We start from the raw sequence: 18,904 nt of genomic DNA, 5'->3' as shown, positions 1-18,904 counted from the left end.
TCTGTAAAAATATATCACTGGCCTAATGAAAAACCCCACCTGTAAGGGCAGAGTAGGTATTCCCAAAGCGTGCACAATATAAACAGTAAAATAGAGCAGACTGTATCTGGCTGCCTGCAGACTAGCAGTAGAGAGGCAGCTGTATATACAGGCGTATGAACTTCAGCAAATTTTAAAAAGACAGAGCGGGATGAAATAGGAAGGAAAAGGACTGCTATGAGTAACGCAACTTGAGCAGATAAGAACAGCTCCAGTATCACAGCAGTGCTGGAGCGGAACACAAAATGGGTGGTGGGGTAAGAAAGTTCAAACACCATCTCTAGCAGACATTAGGAGCTGAGTGGGATGTGGGAATTACCCCTTTGGTGGAAAAATCAATAGGAAGAGCCAGGAAGAGGGAATTATTGGATTGCAGCATCAGAAGTACCTAAATTTTCCAGTCCCAGGTAGCCCATCTGTATTTGATAGATTTCTAATGAGTGTGTCCCTTTGGCCTTGCCAGCACCGATGCTTTTATTTATCTAATCTTCAGGGTTGCTTTCCAGGTGATGAGAAAGAAAACAGCAATGATAATTAGTACATAGTTTGTCTATAACATTGCTCATGTTCAGCTCTCAGAGCGGTTGCAAAGTGGCACCATTTCGGCAGGAGGAGGACTGGGATGGACGCTGAGAGGGAAGGATGGGGGCCAGGACCCGCGCGGCCCACATCCTGCCGCGCGCCGTGCTCGTCTCCGTCCTTGTTTCACCTCTCCTGTAGGAATGCTCTGAAAGCAGAAGGGAAGGGCTGGGCCGGTACCTATCAAAGAGGCAATGTTCTCTTATGTTCACCCAGCAGTTATATACCGTCTTCCACGTTCTGTTCATTTTCCCTGTGAAGCTCGCGAAGCATCGCACAGAGCTGCTCACCCGCGGCCCTCGGTGTCAGGAAGAACTCCTGGAGCCTTAGCAGGCTGACCAGCGAAGGTGTGCGCAGGGCTGCGCTCGTGGGCTCGCAGCCATGCTCCTCATCAGGGACCCGGGTAACTGGAGGCAGTGCTGGGAGGAGGCAAGAGGGATGGTCTCTTGCAATAGGGAGCAGCAGCGCCATTCAGTATGGCTCTGAGACTGCAAGACGGGGACCCTCCTCCCCTTTTGCCCGTGGTAAGTTGAATGCAGCTTTCCCCATTTCACACAAGGATATTAAGAAACAAATTAGCCTAGAAACTTCAGTTAGTGGTAATCCCAACGAGGCCCCCGGGAAGAGATAACCAGGCAAACAAACTTCTTAACATTTCCCCAGCCAGGCCAGCTGGCAGGACTGCACTCTCCAGAAAATTAATCAAATCAGTTGCCCAGAGAAAATTGCTCAGCCCAGCACCGCTTTCTCGTTGTTTACAGGAACTTCTGCCAGGTGGTAAGGTTATTAATGCAGTGCAGGTGAGTGGGAAAATAAAAATCATACAAATAACAGTGGGTTTATACTGCCCCACTAATGATCTTACGTGACTTTTAGACTAAGTGGAGCTTTAGTAGCTGTGCAGTTAATTCAGAAAATCAGCTCTGGCAGGACTTTGGTGTTCTGTGGCACAATTGATCTGAATGCTATGCAGGTTTTGGGGTGTCACCCCGAACTTCTAGTGTGAGAAGATTTAAGATCATACGCCAACCTAATGTGCTTTGGCATATTTTATTTATCAGTTCTCCTGTTCCAAACAGGGTGGAGCTAGACAAAATTACAAATTATCTGCATTTTCCTTGTATAGCAGAAGATCATGCGTACAGAGCTTAGAACCACAGTAAAACCACAGGCTGCGAGGTACCGTCCCCTCCCTGGGAGCCCCTCTCCAGGTACGGCTCCGCAGTGCACCGGACCCTGTGAGGTGGCGATACCTTGACTACCTTTGGCTGTGAGAGTAGTGCTCCTCTTTCAAGATGTGACCATGTGGAAGTGGAGAGGAATGCTGACTGTAACAGAGCTGATAAGGTTTACGTGTGTACTTTACTGTTTGGGATTTTGCTGGCAATTACCGGAGTGAGATAAAAGCATTCCAGGAAAAAGAGGGATGGGAGAAAAACAAACAAAAAATCCAAACTGCAAATAAGCAGAGGGGTATCGTAGTTTTACAGATGCACATAATACTGATCAAAATGCCACTTGCACAACCTGGTTGGTACCTCCAAATTATGCATTTTCCCTGAGCTTACAGAATGCATAAAATACGTTTGATGGATCCACCAGTTTGTGGATGCAGGAGGCTTAAGAACTGGAGTATGGAACATATATGCCTGATGCCCATATAGTATATACGTGCCTGAAATAGGTTATGAGATCAAGAAAAGGATAAGTACCCATTTCATCAAAGTAACAAGTATTAATTTTTATGACTTAGTAGGTGGAATCTCAAAATGTTCAAAATAAGTCCCAGTGCTTTCTGGAACCCAGCCTGGAGCTGGCACCAGAGCAGCCCTTGGCCCTGGGTGATCGTTATTGCTTTGTGGTCTCGTGTTCAGACCTACCATTACTTCTGTCTGAACAAATGGCACAGATTTTCTTGGCCTTCTCTAATGCTAACCTAGTGCTCCTTTTATATGTTTTATATGAGGATTATAACCCTTGAGCAGGGGCTGGTGCAGACAACCTCCAGACATCCCTTCCAACCTCAGCTGTTCTGTGCCTGTGAACCCTGGCTCCAATGCGAAGCCGCTCGTGTCCTGCACGCCACGGGGACGTTACCGTGCCGGGTGTGCCACGCGCCTGCCCCCGTCCTCCTGCAGCTCTTCGTGGTGGGGATGAACCACGCATTCAGAAAGCACTTAGGTTCAATTCTAATCTATTGTCAGTAATCATTAACAAAGATTTCTAATTGGAATGACATCTACTGCTGGATGGTAATAGTTGCCCAGAACTGAAATGGATACTTACTGAAATCTTTAGTTCAATCCTTATTAAAACATCAGCGACTGCCAATTTTTAATACACATTTTCAGTTGTTAAAATTGTTGTATATGAATTATAATCAAGCCCTAATATGCCCAACTTAGGACAAAATATATTGGAAAATATATTTAAAGCTATTGCTTGGACTACAGCCTAATACATCTTACCTATAATAATTGCTTTCTCTGAATAGATTTGGTCACACAAGAAACATTACCGAATTTTAGCAGAGAAAAATAGAAACAAAGAACAGTCTTTTTTCACTCTATTTTTATTTCAGTGTGCATCAAATCCTGGTTTTATAACTTATTAATGATAAATTGATCTCAGGAGATATTAACTCTGTATTTACAGAGCGTTTAGACATGCTGGGGGCTGTTTTAAATGTACCAGCTGCTCAGCATTGATTTAAGCACACAGATGTTCCTATTAGCATAACATTCAAATTCGATGCCCTTCTTATCTGCATCCTCCAAGCGCACAAAAGCAACAGCAGCCGTAGCACAGCGCGGGGGGATGCGTGCAGGAGGAAGCCCCTTCTCCCTCTGCAGCCTGCTCCCGGCGGGGTCTGCAGCGGGGCCCGGTGCCATGGTCCCACCATGGCCCTCTGGTCCCCTCCTGCACGCGGCTGCCCTGGCGCACCCCTGGGCTCGTGCCCCTGGAACCCAGGCGGGTACCAGCGAGGGCAGGGCTGGGGGATGGGACCCCAACCACCCTGGGTTACGTGGGAAGGACGGGCACTGGCCGGGGCTCAGCTGGGTGCAGGCGCGCTTCCTGCTGCCCGCCCCGCTCTTGGGCTGTGCTGTCCTTTGAGGTGCTGCTTGCAGCTCTGTTCTTGCTTTTGCTTTGTGTTTTAGAGGCACGGGCTGTAATGGGAACTAATGTTAGTTGTCTTCGAACCCAAGGAACTGCGTATAATGGCAGCAAATTGGTGTCTGGCTCAGTGAATTGCACGTTACAGAAATGTGCCTGAATCGTCGCCCAGGACTGGAGCTCCACGCAGCTCCTGAGAAGGTCGGGTCCAAGCCTGGTGTGACTGCCCCGGCGCGCCTCCTGCTGCGGGAGGCAGAGCCATTTCCTCAGCAGCAAGGCAGCAGGCGTTTCGCAGTGTTTCTGAGTAAGCGCTGAATTCTCCCTGGCTTCACGGTAATCTTCATAGTAAAAATGTTCATTTAACTTTTCTTTCCTTATTAGCTATTTTAAAATATACTTTCTGTGGTTAATCACAATGAAAATTACAGCAATTATGACATACTTATAAAGTAAATGTTATCACAGGGGCTATGAAGTCTTCATGCAGAGGGCTGCTCGCTCCAGGTAGCAGAGGTGGGAGCATCTCTTTCTCAGTTTTTTGTTTAAATTCCTACATGGTTTTCTGGAGAAAGAAATATCTTCTGATTATTTTCAGTCTATCCGTGATCAGGAATTTTATTAAATTCCACCATAAAACCTCCCTTTGCTTCAGCTCAGCCTCCTGAAACCACCACACTTCCACGCTCTAAATAAAGAGCTGGACTTTAAATATTTTAGGCCAATATATATTTTTTTTTTGGAGGAGAAGGGGATTAATTTTACCTTCCACTTTTCTTTGTCTGTTAAACAGAGTTGGTCTCCAGCCATTTTCTCACTGGGATGTTTTACGTGTACGATTTTCCACATGTATATTTTTGTTCCTTTTTCCCAGCAGCAGCTTTGAGCAATACCTCTTAGCAGTTGATGCCTGCATTTTAATACCTTGTGGGCTTAGGTAGTATGCTTTCAATAACAAGAAGCTTTACTCAAGAGATCAGGACCGTACGAGGAACACAGGAAGGAGAATTGTTTGCTGGTTCCTTGCAGCCCCGTAAGAACCATCCAGCTACCCAGTAGAAATATGAAGTAACGCCAGCAACAGAACTGGAAATGGCTTCAAAGTCCAACTCATATCTTGTCAAAGATGAGGAAAATATTGCAAAGAAAATATCAAAGGCTCAAGAAGGATTTTCCTAGGCACTTTGTTACAGAAGTCTTTACCACCCCCTGCAGAGGCAGTCAAGACTAATGGGAACATTAGTACAGCAGAAGACTGCATATCAAAAGAGTCCCTGGAGCAAATAACACCCAGTAACTAGAGCATCACTGGCACTGCACTCCAAACCACCACCCCCCTGTCACAGAAATGAGTAAAAGGGTCATAAACAGCAGAGACAAAATTTTTGCCTTGTGACTGCAAATAAGCACCCAGCAGAGCTGTTAAAAGTTGCTTGCTGAAGAGAAAAATATGATTCTTCCAGTTTTATGGGCCATGTTCAGATAGCTCTTACTCCTATACCATAAATCCAATTTTCACATAGATTAAACAGAAAGCCATCACGGGCTCTGCTGAATAATGCCCTGGGTTGTCGTGCCTCTGCTGCGTGGCGTGCGGCGATCCAACCCTCGTCCCCTCCCGCGGCACCCGTGGCTGCAGCGGCTGGCAGCAGCACTGCCAGGCTTGCCTCGGACGCGTGCTCCACAGCAACGCCTCCCGCTCTGAGGGGAGAAGTACCACCAACACCCTCACACATTCTGCTGGGGCAGACTCGATTCTTGCATAAAGACTTACTTGAATCGTTTCTGTAAAAAAATAAAAAAGCTTATAATAGATTTTAAGCTAAAAATATGGAGCCAGAAGTAGCTTGAGGAATGCCTGATTCCCCTGGAAGAGCCCTGAGAGATGTAGCTCTCCAAGGGTTGTGGAGACAGGAGCATGTGAGTGCTTCCCGTAGCATTTCTTAGCAATGTAGCCAGTGTATCGTTGTGCCCTGATGGCAGTAGCTCACAAAACACTTGGGTTCCGCTGTCACTAAGCTGGGGATCCTCCCAGGGTCTGGGTGCTGTGCTCCCGGGGAAGGGCTGCTTTGTAAAAAGTGCTTTGTCCAGGTGTCGCGTTCAGCACTGGTGCCCTTCTGGAAAATCCCGATGTCCTGGCTGGTCTCCCAGGTACTCTGATTTTTGCTGGTATCTCCTTAAGTGTGAATAGCAGACGCAGAGCTTACTGATTTGCAAGCATTTAGGAGTACTGTGAATACGTAGTGTGCTGTGCCACGTAGAATGTGCTGTGTGCCTCGATTAATGCTAAATGAAAATAAATGCCCCTGAATAGGTGTTTTAAATAAATGACCCAAGTTAACTGATGCAGGTTGAGGTACCTTGGGGTTGTTCCTCACTATAATTAGAACAAAGATCGGATTGTTTTTTATCCTTCAAGATTGGTTTTTGTCCTTCAAGATTTTATGAGTACTACAGAAATGGGACAGGATTTTGTTCCGTCCATCTATAGATGGTCAGTTTGGGAAACTCCTCAGAACAGGGTTTTGGACTACTTTTCATCCTGCATTCCTGGCATTATTTCCTTGTGGTCTGCATGCTTGCATTCTTGTTAGTGATGTTAAGTCTGCGCCAATTTGTTCTTGCTATGATTGCTGATTTTTTCTTTTTATATATACTCACATCTACCTACTGAAATTAACTTTCTCATAGTAAATTGAAGACCAAGATCCCAGGCACGTTAAAATTACCGGAGTTGGGGGGTTTCCTTTGACTTGACAGGAATCAGGCTCCCCCCCCCCCCCATGACTATTGTCATAGTCTTTTTCTCAAGCCATTTCTCCTAGCTGATGTCTTTGAGGGAGTAATACCTGGTTTAAACCTCTGAAAATGCAATGAGGCTGGCTCTGGGCAAGCCACCTTCTGCTGGAAAGCTTTGCAGCATGAGCTGTTTAGATGCCTGCTGTTCTGTGCCCTCCAGTTCAGCGCTGAATGCTAAACATGTTTTGTTAAAAACAGTGAGCTTGACTGCTTTGGACTTGAATCATATGTGAAAATGGATAGCTAAAAATAAACGTGTAGAGATTCCTGGAAGCAACACTGGGATGTGGGTGGGAGAGATGGGGAGTACGTTTTTGAGATGTCAACTTTTTTCTCACTCGGAAAAATTTAAATTCTAAAAAAATTCCCGAAACAATATTCAGCATTACGTGTTTAGTTTTCCCATGAGAGCGTCTCATTTAGGTGTTATCGCATTGAAATTTTTATCAGGTTCGTCCTTAGAACTTTTTTAAACCAGAAGTGAGCAACAATTTCTGAAATTTTTCTTTTTGCTTCACACCAGAAAACATTTTTCCAGAAAAATTCATAGATGAGAGAGGCTTGTCGCAGCTAAACCTTCATCGCCGTGCTCACAGCTGGCAGAGCTGACAGTGCCCAGCACTGAAGCGCTGTGCCATGGAGGTGAGAGCTGAGGACAACGCGCTGGGGCTGGTGCCGTCCCCGCGCTGCCCGCTCAGCGCAGGGGGCTCGCAGGGCACCGCACTTCATCGCAGTGCTGTAGGTGTGACTCTTCCAGAAATGCTTTATGCTATTTAGATTGCGATTCAGGATTGAGACTGAAGGAAGTGTGGACTAATAAAAGCTTCGGTAGTGTCGCGGTTCTGTGCCCACCCGTTTCTTCCTTCCAGCCTGCCCCAGCGCTGTCACCAGGCCGTGCCTTACCTCTGTCCGTGTCTCTGTCCGTCGTAATCTCACCATCAGGACCTCAGCTGCCTCCCTGCTGATGGCACCGCCTTACATGACACAGGTATTTTCATAACGCCAGTAAAAGCTGCTTATTATTTTACAGGGTGTTTCCAATCTGTTGTCAGATTGGTTCCTGGCAGCCTGAGCACAAGCCACTGGCAGCTAGATAGCTTCATGCAAGATTAATGAAGCACAAGGTAAGTGGAAATACAATGCAGAGAGGAGGTCAGCAAAACGAGTTTATTCCTTCAATAGAGAGAACTTTAACTGCAGCACGGGAGTGGTATCTTTCTGGAGGTGCACCTAAATGCCAGTTCAACCAAGAAGTGACGCAGGCGCTTGCGTTTAGGTGCAGCTCTGGAAAGGTAAAACGATCACCCAGCACGTGGCAGGAGGCATTTCATCTCAAACGAGCCTGAGTTACAGCAGCTCCGTGGTCCTACAGCTCCCAGTAGCAGAGAAAGCATTGAGTGAGGGTTGAGAAAAGTTAATTATGGTTAATATTTGTAGTTTCCCTGCAATATATTTTATCTATCATCACAAAATACACTACAAAAAAAAAAAAAAAAAAGCAAAAGCTTTTATTTATTTATTTTTTGAGTTGGAAAACTGCAAATACTGGATGGGGAGAGATCTGCCTGGCCCTTTCCCACTCTTCCCATTTCAGGCCCAGCACCGCTGTGCCCAGGGAGGTTTCCCCGCACCGTGGCCTTTGCCACTTCGTCCCTGCAGCCTGGCTGCCCCAGTGCCTTGCCAGCCCCATGCCTCTCCTGCTTGGCAGAGGGGCAGCACATGTCCACAGTTGTGCAAGCCCCCTCCGCTCCCATCCCCTGCCTTCAGCCACCCCGCTGAAGTCGTTAACTCTCTTCAAAACGCTGTTGTTCTCTTGAATTATCGGCTGAATCTGCCAGCTGAGCGGAGAAGCGATTTAATTTTCCAGTTCAGGCATGGCAGATGTGTGTGTGGGAGGGCTGCGAGGGAGAAGGGAGTGTGGTTGTTGTTTTTCGGATGACCAGAAATCTGGCCCACCCGATCTGATCTAACCTCCTTCCAGTCCTGGAGCTGCTGCAGCTGCGGGGGCTGCTCCCATGGCCCGGCCCCAGGGCTGGGGCAGGGGCTGGGGGCAGCGGCACAGCCTGCGGCAGCTCGATGCCACCCGGCCCTGCGCAGGGTCCCCAGGGGTGACATCCCCGTGGTGTCCTGCTGGCCCTGCTGCAGGGTGCCTGTGGGCAGCACAGGCTCACGCAGGGCATTTTGCAGAAGCTCTCGCTGTAAGGTGTTAATCCTCTCGCAGTCCCCTCTCGCCTGAGGTGCGCTGGCATTGCCTCTCCCCGGCTGCAGGCCATTTGCACGTTACTTGTTCGGCCTGACATGTGTCTTGCCTTAGCATTCAGTTCCATGTCCTGAAGGTCACAGCCCTGCTTTGGGCTTGCACTGTAAGGCGATAAGCTGGAATAAAAACCCAAGCACTGGTTAACTGTTTTCAGCTCCTGCTGCAGGTAGAGCGAGACTTGTGTGATGCCAGGAAGGCGGCCGTGCAGGAGCCAGAGGAGAGATGAAGGTTGGTTCTTATCCTTTTCTTTCTGTTCTACAAGAACAACCAGAGATGTAAGCTTCAGTAGCTGAAAGGATAACTTGGCACAGGAAATAACCAAATACAATGTCTCGTGTTAATCAAAAACCTGTGATAAAAGAACAGTACAGTCTGTTACTCATAATTAGTCCTGTCTTGAACTATGGAGGCTAACAATATCCAAAACAGCAATTTTAACTCCAGAACAGTGAGCCATCACAATATGCAGCACAGTAGGAGACAGAACTGCTCACTGCCTGCCAGCTCCGTCCCTACTCCTGCATTTCTTAGATGAATATTGCACCTTCTATTGCCGCACATCAGCCCCTCATCTACCAGCCCTCTGCTCTTCCCACAGCTGGCGGGGTGCTGCTGCCCATGCCGAGGCAGAACACAAAGACCACTTCAAGCCAAAGCCGTGCACGAAGAACGTCCTTCTCCTCGGGGAGCAGCCAGTAGTGGGAAATGCCAAAAAAAAAAGCAGCTCCAGATATTTCCCTTCTGGGTTTGCAGCGCTCACCCAGAAACCTAAATATCAGCCTTGCTGGTAACAGCTTGCTAACGGAAAGAAGCAGCCAGCGATCGAGGATCTTGCACTGGAAGAAATGTGATGTACTTTGAATTATTCGGCACAGAACGCAATCTTCAAAACCATCATTTTTGTCTCTACTTGAAAATTACAGTCTCTGCTTTTGAATTATTAGATGAAGAAACAAGAACCAGAATTTGTGTGATGACTGGGAGATTTCTCTACAATGTACAAAATGAAAATTCATTACAGACATAATGCAACAACAAAGAAAGCAAATGTGCAGACTTGGGTAAATGGAAAACACATTCAGCAAAAAGAAACATTGTGTATTTAGTGGAGAATGACACCGTAAGGTGTCTCTGCACACTTCAAATGAGAACTGCGTTAATTCCTTTTGGAGCCGGTTCGTTCCTGTAGTTTGGTAACAGTGATACTTCACCTGGTAACAGTGGCACTCGTTCTGAAACCCTGCGTGGTCCTTACAGAAAATACGAGCACGTGGCAGTGCAGTAGTGGCGGCAGATGGCAAGCAATGGGATCCCGGCTTGGAGCTGCAGGGAAAGGCGCAGAGAGAGCACTGGTGTGGGGCTGATCACTTAGTCCTGGCCTCAGGGTCGCGGTGCCACAGGTCTGCAGCAGGGCCCGGAGCCTCCCCAGCGGGGTGCGGGAAGCTGGTGTGCGGCTGCCTGCATCGTACATGGGAGAGAGGAAAGGGGGCTGGCGCTGGGCTGGACTCGTTCATGTCTGTAAAGCCTTCCGAAGTGTCCACAGGTAATGCAGCTCAAATGTCAGCATCGACTCACCTGGCACCACGCAGTGTAAACATATGGAAGCAAACCTCGCAGCAGACCACGAGCAGGCTGTAATCTCACTCATCAGTACCTGCTCTAGGAATGTGCTAAGCCAGACAGCACCGCACAGCACCAGGAAGGCTTTGGCAGGCCTTTCAGCACGTCTTGGTGATGCAAGAGCTGAAGAGAGCTGTTTGTCTTCCTTAAATCAGTATGGGAACCACTTGTTCTATTGCTCTGTCAAAAATTATCAATCAGAGGTTTGAGGAGGTTGGTTTTTCTCTGCCCCTTTTAACCTTTTCTGGTTTTGCAAATTAAAAGAAGTTTTCCAATCAGATTCAATTTCTCCTTCAAATAAGTAGGCTGTATGCTGGGGAGACGCTCTTCAAACTGCTCCGAGATTGAGCCGTAAATCAATGGCAGCTTCAGGACAAGTTAGTGATGCTGAGAATCCGAGATGAAGTCATGGATTGATGGGAAGGCTTTCAGAATGACACACAAGTCGAAATCACACCTTTTAAGTTCAGATCTCAGCATATTTGTCTCTGGGAAGCTATTCCTTCCCTGACTGACTTGGGGAAGTGATAAACGTACGGAAAAAGGCAGCTAGTTATACATTGTGCTCTAGGACTACCCAATTCAGCAGCCATTTAAGTGTGCTCCAGATATTCCAGCACCAGATAAGATGTTACAGAAAGGTTGTCTCTGTGCCTGATAAGAAACGTTTGCTTACCTGCCTGGCTTTAGGCAGGAGTAAAACACTTCTTTTGCTTATTCATGAGTAATATAATTAAGTAGAAACAGAACATGCAGAAACCGAGTACTCTGAGACCGCCTCCAGCCCCCAAGAAAACTAAATATTTGGGGTTGAGGATATGTACAGAGATGCACAGTTGGTAATCACACGCAAATGAAGCATTGCGGCGGAGCCAGCTGCTCAGCAGCGGAGCTGCTCCGGCTGCGCCCAGCAAGGGCACGCCTGCGGCACCAGGGGATTTGCTGCCGCTCCTCCCGCTCTTTGCTGGCTCTAACTCGAATCTCTCGCAGGCAAATGAGAGGGAAGGAATGACAAAGGGATTTGAATCTCCGTTCTGATGACTGCAATATTATGTGTAGGTTTCCTGGTGGAGAAAACGCTGCAATGCATCTTATGTATTTTTAGCGTAACAGGACCATTGAGCAGAGATGAACCATTCTGGAGCACTAACGCTGCGTGAAAAGGCGTCGTTATATTTGGCAAGTGCTGCTTTCTGCCAACAGCAACCTGTTCTTTGACTTCAGTTATTTATTTTTGTTAAATGAGGGGCACATTTCCAAGTGATACATTTTTTAAGTGTTATTCTGAGGACTAGGACGTATTTCAGGGGACACCAGGAAGATTACCTGGTTTGCCTGTCGCTCTGGTATGTGCTGCCCGCACCCCATCCTCTTTGCTACTGAAGCTTCTTTGGCGTGGCTGATGCCCTGCATTCGCAGGCCGGGCAGCAACAGGAACGTGGTTTCCCTGAAGTACCTCACTTACGATCAGGATAAGGAAATGACCCAATCTGTGATGTCTTGCAGTCACGTTAAAATGAGATCACAGTGTTCATGAAAAAGAAGTCTATTCCATGGCCACACATAAATCTGTTGAATTTTGTCAGTGCTGTCACATCCTGCCTCTTCTCTTCCTTGTGGTTCAGGCTCAGGCTTTTGTTGTTCCCAGTCCTTTTATTCAATTAATTCCTCTTCCTTATGGTCGGTCTGAAATGTCATCTTCTGCACTGGCTTAACACATCTATTTGTGTTTAACCTGCCTTCTGCCTGAGCTCTGAGCCCATTTTAAAAGCCTCAGCAGTCTGGGACTTTCTATAAGGTTTTCCATTTCCTTTTCTTATTTACTGTAGAAAATTGCTGATGGAAGGAAAAAAAAAAAAAGTTCCCCTTTTGTTCATGGAAAGTACATCAGAAACTGAATACAGCTTCAAGGAATAGCAGAAGTCCATTTGGCTGGAACAGGAGGGCAGAAACAAAAAGGGGGAGATCAGAATGAGAACACCTCGATGTCGGTCCCAAGGTATTCGCATAACAGACTGAATTTCAGAGATACCCAAACCGCAGTGCTAATGTTTACCTGGGTGCATGTGGGCCTCGGCTGAAAAAGAGGGATAGAGAAATAGGTGAGGGAATAAGCAGGGATCACACAGAATATTAACTAACATCTGCTTACCATCCAGAAACCCTCACCTTAGGGTAAGCCGTGTCCAAAACTGCCTTACTGTTCTCCCTGTCCTTGCTCCCTGGTCTCTCTGCAGCCACCCAGCATCTTTCTTGCTTTGTCCACTGGGCTGTCAGACCCCCTTGCAGAGGAAAGCCGCCCTACCTCAGCGTGCCAGGGGGCCCCATCCCTCCCACTGTGTTTGCCCCTTCCCAGCGATGTGCGGAGCTTGCTGGAGCCCAGCGGGCATGGCACAGAAGTGTCCGGGGCTCCTTCGCTGGCTCCCTTTAGGGCTGCAGAGGAAGGCTTGTCTTTCCCCATGCTGTGTGCATCGGAAGCGATTCTAATCTTTTAATAGCCATAGGAGGCATTATCCTTGCACACATTTATTCCTGTGTCTCCGTTCCAGAAAATTTAATTGGCAATGCAGCCAAACCGCCCGTCTCTTGGTGTGAAGATAGAGGCAGGAGAACATCTCTGCTGTTCGGGGTTTTTCCAGTGCTTTCACCACAGGGTCAGAAGAAGATCTTTTCTGAACACCATCAGATTACCTATCAATTTACAGGCACACAGCAAAATTAATCTGTTGCGGAGGGTCAGTGCTTGGTTTCCTCCGGTGTCTTCTTTCCTCCCTTGCAGACTGGGGTTATTCTGAAGCGCTTGTCCTGGTGCCTCCTTACAGAGCTCCAGCACCTCCAAGATGAAACAGGGTCCAGCTAGGAGTGGGCTCTGGGAGCGAGTTTCCATTGTGCTGGGTGTGCCTCCGTCCCCTGGGCAAGTCACTCGTGGCTCGTTCCTCTGCCAGCGGCTGGTGCCACCCCTCGCCGCACGGCAGGAGCCAGCGGAGGGGCAGGCGCTCGTGGATCACAGGGCATGGGCTCGATGTGGTGCTCCCTGTGCAGCGCAGTGACAGTGTAAAAAATGTTTTCTGCTCTGAAGTACTTGGAGGTGACTTAAAAAGCAAAGGCACAATATTTTATGGGTGGATGTGTTAATCGCTGTACCACGGCAGTATCTCATGGCATGAGTAACGGCTATAAAAGCATTTTGGGCTGATTTGTTGAAAAATGTTTTGTGGCTGTTCTCTGTTTCTTCCCCTGCTGTTTTACACTCCTGCACTGTGCCACCAGCATCGCCGAGTGGCTGAGCTCCGTCAGGGAGCGCTGCGCTGGGCGAGAGGCAGCGGCCGTGCCTCCCAGGACAGTGGGGCAGGAGGTGAGGGAGGCTCTGGGGGCTCGGGGTCCACAGCCCCTTCCCCGTTCTGAGGCTGAATTCCACCTGGATGCCATGGGTGAAGGAAGGCTCCAGCAGCAGGTGAGATACAGCAGCTTGCTTTCAAGCGTTGTAAATTTTCAGGTGGGCAGAACCAAATGGATTGCCCTTTACCCAGTAATGCAATCTGTTACAGAACAGCAGCGTGTATAAAGAGCTTTAACCTGGACAGCCTCTGAGTGCGGATGCTCTGACCAGTAACAAAGCAGTGTCTCATGGGGTACGGAGGGAGCAATAAATTCTATATTGACACTAAACAAAATTTAGTATCTACTGCATTTTCTTGCAAGGCAATATGCTGAGCAATTGTGAATAATTCAGGTAGCCAAAGGCACTTCTAGATACAGGCGTATGATGTGCTTCAAACCTGCATGCCTTCCAGAGATCCCTTTTTAAGCTCGGTACCTGCTGAACCCTTCTCTTTCTCTTGGTGAGGATGTGGTGCCCATCCGTGCAGCTTTACCTCCTTCAGCCCAGGATTAGATTTCCTTTGCTCTCACCTCAGAGTGCCAATTAAAAAAAAAGAAGCCTCCACAATTCTACAAAAGAGCATGAAAGTAAACACGGGAGACTCGTCATGAGCTGCTTCCTTTCTGTGTCACCATGCACACCGGGCACGGCTGCTCCTGCTAGTTGCAAGTAATCGAAACAGGTGCGGGATTAATATTTATAAGTTCTCCCTAAAGCACTACTCGATCTGCTCATGTGAAATGCTGCATGTGGAGCACTTTCAGTGACCTGGGTCTCAAGTGCCCTCCATTGCCCATGCTTGGTGCACACAGTAAGTGCATTGCCAGTAGGATTTCATATTATTTATAACTAATTTTCTGTATCTCAAGATGTCCGAAGGCTGACGTCAATGTCCCTTTTCTCCCCAGAGGTGGCCAGGGAGCACGGTTCTCTAAGAAGGAGCCTCTGCTCAATCCAGCTGAGCACTAATAGTCAAACGAGCAGCTCTGACCAGCCGGCCGCCCGGACAGTGCCCTGCACCCTGTGGGCTGTGGGTGCTCTGCTGGCCATGGGGTGGGAACGGCCCTGTACCCACACCCCCCCACTTATTTCCACCCTTCCTGGGTTTTCACCAGGGACATCAGCGGAGAGCGTTTTGGATTAAGCATGGCCGATGGCAGCACCCTGCACCGGGCGTATCAGCCCTCGCTCGGCCAGCAGCTCCCAGCTTCATCTTGGTATTCTGCTGGCGTAGCAGCCAGCGAGGGCTCGCCAGTTCTTTTCAGCGTGTCATTACTGGGCTATTAGCTGCCTGTGAACTGTGTAATTGAGACAGAGTGGATTATGCGTAGGCACGAGATGCTGCCTCATGTCCTCGCCTTCCCCCGGACCCGCTGGCACGTGTCCCCGGCCCCGTGGCCGCCTCGCCCCGCGACATCGCTCGCGCCCGCCGCTGTGCCACGCAGCGTTATTTCTGCAGCTGGGCTGGGTGAGCAGAGACAGGAGAATAACGGGAGGTGAATATTGCCACATGTAATGACTTTTCACATGAATTCATACCAAATTTTGTGAGGAATGATGGATAGCTTTATGAATAGGTAGCAATAAACCATACACTCATTTTGCAAGAGCAGGGCCAGGTGAGCCTTAATTCCACAACTCTATTTCACTGAAATGTCAATGATCTGGGGGCTTTTATTGCTTCTTTTCTGTTGGCAGACTCAGCAAGCAAAAGGAAGCGCTGCGATGTCTCGCCTGCCCTCTCCAGAGGCTTCCCAGCCAAACGTGCCACGTCCCGGGTGACGTGCGGCAGAGCCACGCGGTCTGACCGGGGCGCTCGGTGGCGCTGGGGCTGCAGAGGATGCTGAGTGATGTAAACACCTTCACCTTGAGAGCTGCTGCAATAAAAAACAGAGTAACAGAGTAAAGCATGGGGACAGATGGGCAGGCATATTGAGAAGCACCCATTGTAGGGGCTTGAAGTGGAGCACAGAGGCATGACACATCTTTGGGTACGTTTGGCTGCGTGCCCCGGGGGCGAGTGTCCTGCAGCCGTGTGCCGGCCCTGCCGCCCTGGGGCAGCGCACACAGCAGGCACAAGGCTGTTTGCTGGGCTGCTGGAGCGCTTTATGTCAAGGCCGTTGCCTGGAGGACATTTTTCAGCTTGTAGAACTTAATTCAATTAATGGAATATCTGGGAAAGCGGAAACATTCTTTTTGTGACGCTTCTTCAAAGGAATTAATTTTGGCAATAGATAGCTTTAATACCATTGTTTATTTTTCTCAATTTGCAGAAGACTCAGAGGGATGCCTGTATAAGAGACAGACATCTAGACAAAATAGTTCAAAATAATGCTTTTTTTTTTTAAAAAAAAAAAAAAAAAAAGAGAAAAGAATAATCTTGAATCTACCACCCAGTCTTTCTGAGAGTTTGCTGTGTGGTACATGAAAACTGGGGTGCCAGGAGGAGTACTTTTGTATGGAATCAGGATAAAAGACGAGTCTGAAAAGAAGAGTTGCCTGGGAACGAAGGCTGTTGCTGGAAAATGATTATGAGGACATTTTAATGCACTGAATATGTACAACTGGAAAAGCTGAAATAAAGAAAATGAGTATTGTTATTGTTCCATCATCCAGTTTAACAACTTCTCCCCATTTCTTGTAAAACCTGGATCATATGAAAGAATCCACTAAAACAGCAGAAAGGAGAATTGCTGTGATAATGAGTTACACTTCCTGGGCAAGGCACACATTTGGACAAAGGCAGCTACCTTCATGGAAATGGTCAGAGAAGTGAATAAAGGTGTGATTTAGCTAAACTGGCACTAAATCTTACTTTGACACCCCAAATGAAGGTAAATTGAACCAAAGTCCCTTTGATTCTGAAACCATTTGAGAGATTTAATGACTAAGCTAATTGTTTTTCCTAACTGATAATGCATAATTCATTGTGAATTTTAATTCTGCAGTGTTCGGGTGGGTTTTGGTGCAACATTTTCCTTTACTTTGTGTGGAGGCAATCATCTCTTGGGTACAGGGAGCTGGAGAGCCAGAGGAAAATCAGCCTGCTGGAGGATTTGCAGCAGACCTGGAGTCAGAAGGCTTTTCAGACCTGTACTGGTGCAGTACTTTTCTGTTGCCCTGAACTGCAGGGAATATTGAAGGCAGCTGGAAGGGTTTCATGCTGCCAGTGGTGACTGCAGAGCTGGGATGGGTCGGGTCCATCCTGAGCCCAGCCTGTAGCACTGGGGAGAGGACGCCTGTGCTGGGTGCACCTGGGGGCCCCAACATGCAGCGTGAGCCCGCGGTGTCCCGGCACGGCACGCTGGCAATGCTCGCAGCCCGCTGGAGGTGCCACCGAGAAGGGAGCTGCTGCTGCTGAGCAGCCTCTGCTTAGCACCGGGACAAGGCAAGGGCTCACGCTGCTGAAGAACTCACTCTGGTATGCTCAGATCATTGTATCTTGGAAAAACTAGCTCTCTGGCCACCTTAGGTTTTTATCCTGGAGCATTAATTGCTTATCAGTGAGGAGCATTGTGCTTAAGGGAGCATGAATTTTGTTTCCACTTTGCTCTTCTAGGCTTTTACCTGGTTCTGGTATGTGTGGCAGTGTGTGCTGTTACTGGCTCGGATCAAATATGCAAGAACAGGCTGGGACACGAGTGCACTTGTCTTTTCTCCCAGAGATGCCTACTGGCAGCGACAGTAAGAAAGATTTTTCCCTGCATAAAACAAAAGTGGAGGTGAGGAGATTAACTGAGCAAGAAACCGAGCTAAGCGGATCTCCACAAGCTTCACATCCGAAGCAGAGGCCAGCAGCACTGCTGCGCTATGTGGGCAGGAAGGAGACAGGGAGACGTTTCCCGGCATGGAGAGAACACTTCTAGTCCTTTCTCAGGCAATTTTTTAAGTATTAGCAACCATGGTAACTGAATAGAAATGTAACCCGTGTGCTGTGCATTCAGCTTGACACAATTATCTCTGCAGAACAGTCACGTTAAAAATAAACATGGCTTGCACCAGATTCCCCAGCCACCTCGCTCCGTGCCGTGTGGGAGACCTGCCCGAAGCTGGGTTCAGGCTGGGCAAGTGCATCGCATGCCGAGGCCTGTGCAGGCAGCCTGCTGCTCTTCGAATGGCACCAGGGGCAGCAGGGGCCTCTGTGGGCCCCCCTCGCCCAGGAGCAGGGGGGTGGCAGCAGGGACAGTGCATGGCTGGGGAGGGGGGATGACCCGGGGACCTGCTCCCCAGCTCTGCAGGTGGGTGGTGAGGGCGGCGGGTGGCTCCAGGTGCCTGGGGAGGTGCGGAGCTCTGCGGGCATGCTGGGGCTGCCCCTGGGGTGGCTGTCCCTGGGGTGGCTTCGTGGCACTGCAGCCTTGGTCTAAGCTGGCACGGTGTAACGGCGGGGGCAGGCATGGTCTCTTCAGTTCTGGCACCGCAGCCTGAGCTCTGTGCTCCAGCGCTGGAGCGGGGGTCCTTGCTGGTAACCTCTGTGCAGGCAGAAACACGCCACGGTCTTCCTTTAAGGGCTGTTACTGGTTTTATTTCATTCTTACATCATTTAGAGAAAGCCTTAACATTCTCTGGATTTACTGGTACGTCAGTGCATTTGCCTACTAAGCACAGCTATTTTTCCACTCCAGACAGCTTTTGAAGAAAGTAGCTGGTGTTTTAGCAGTACTTACTGCATCTAATATGGCACATGTGCAGCCATGCAAAAACAGCTAGAATCAATGTTTGCTCTCATAGCCATTGACCTAGATCAGTAATAATTCAGATTTGATTGATAACAGTGCATCATCCATTTACAGTAGAGCAAACCTTGGATAGTAAATCTCTTGCTTTTAGCAATCCTACATAAGATCAGTCGAGGATGCACTTAGCCCAAATACAGATTGCAAGCTGTGACTTGATATAATTGCTAGAAATAAGTTTAGGAAGAAAAAGGAGATGGGTCTTTCGTTTTGTCAACAAACATACTGTGATTTAAAATTCAGAATAGTTTGGATCTGACATTCCTGCCTCACATCAGTATAGTGCCTACAAGACAGAGCAGAATGTGAGGGAAAATTGTTATCAAGTTGATCTTGTTTGAAATCAGCCATTCTTGGTTGGTCTGCGCATTTCAAACTGCA

General features: G+C 48.3%; 1 long non-coding RNA gene across 2 annotated transcripts in view; it reads left to right on the top strand.

The window, feature by feature from the left end:
- The window catches only part of LOC118173944, a 58,303-nt gene extending 40,510 nt beyond the window's left edge, over positions 1 to 17,793 (top strand). The window contains exons 3-5 of one of the 2 annotated variants that reach the window (XR_004754460.1): positions 7,559 to 7,652; positions 15,489 to 16,572; positions 17,456 to 17,793. This is a non-coding gene — a long non-coding RNA (uncharacterized LOC118173944). Of the gene's footprint in view, positions 1 to 7,558; positions 7,653 to 8,954; positions 10,141 to 15,488; positions 16,573 to 17,455 lie in introns of those variants that run through there. The other variant, XR_004754461.1, reaches the window with a different exon arrangement.
- Positions 17,794 to 18,904: the final 1,111 nt, after the last annotated feature.

The sequence above is a fragment of the Oxyura jamaicensis genome, chromosome 13 (assembly GCF_011077185.1).
Source record: "Oxyura jamaicensis isolate SHBP4307 breed ruddy duck chromosome 13, BPBGC_Ojam_1.0, whole genome shotgun sequence".
NCBI lineage: Eukaryota > Metazoa > Chordata > Aves > Anseriformes > Anatidae > Oxyura > Oxyura jamaicensis.
This window is presented reverse-complemented; position numbering and strand designations above follow the sequence as displayed.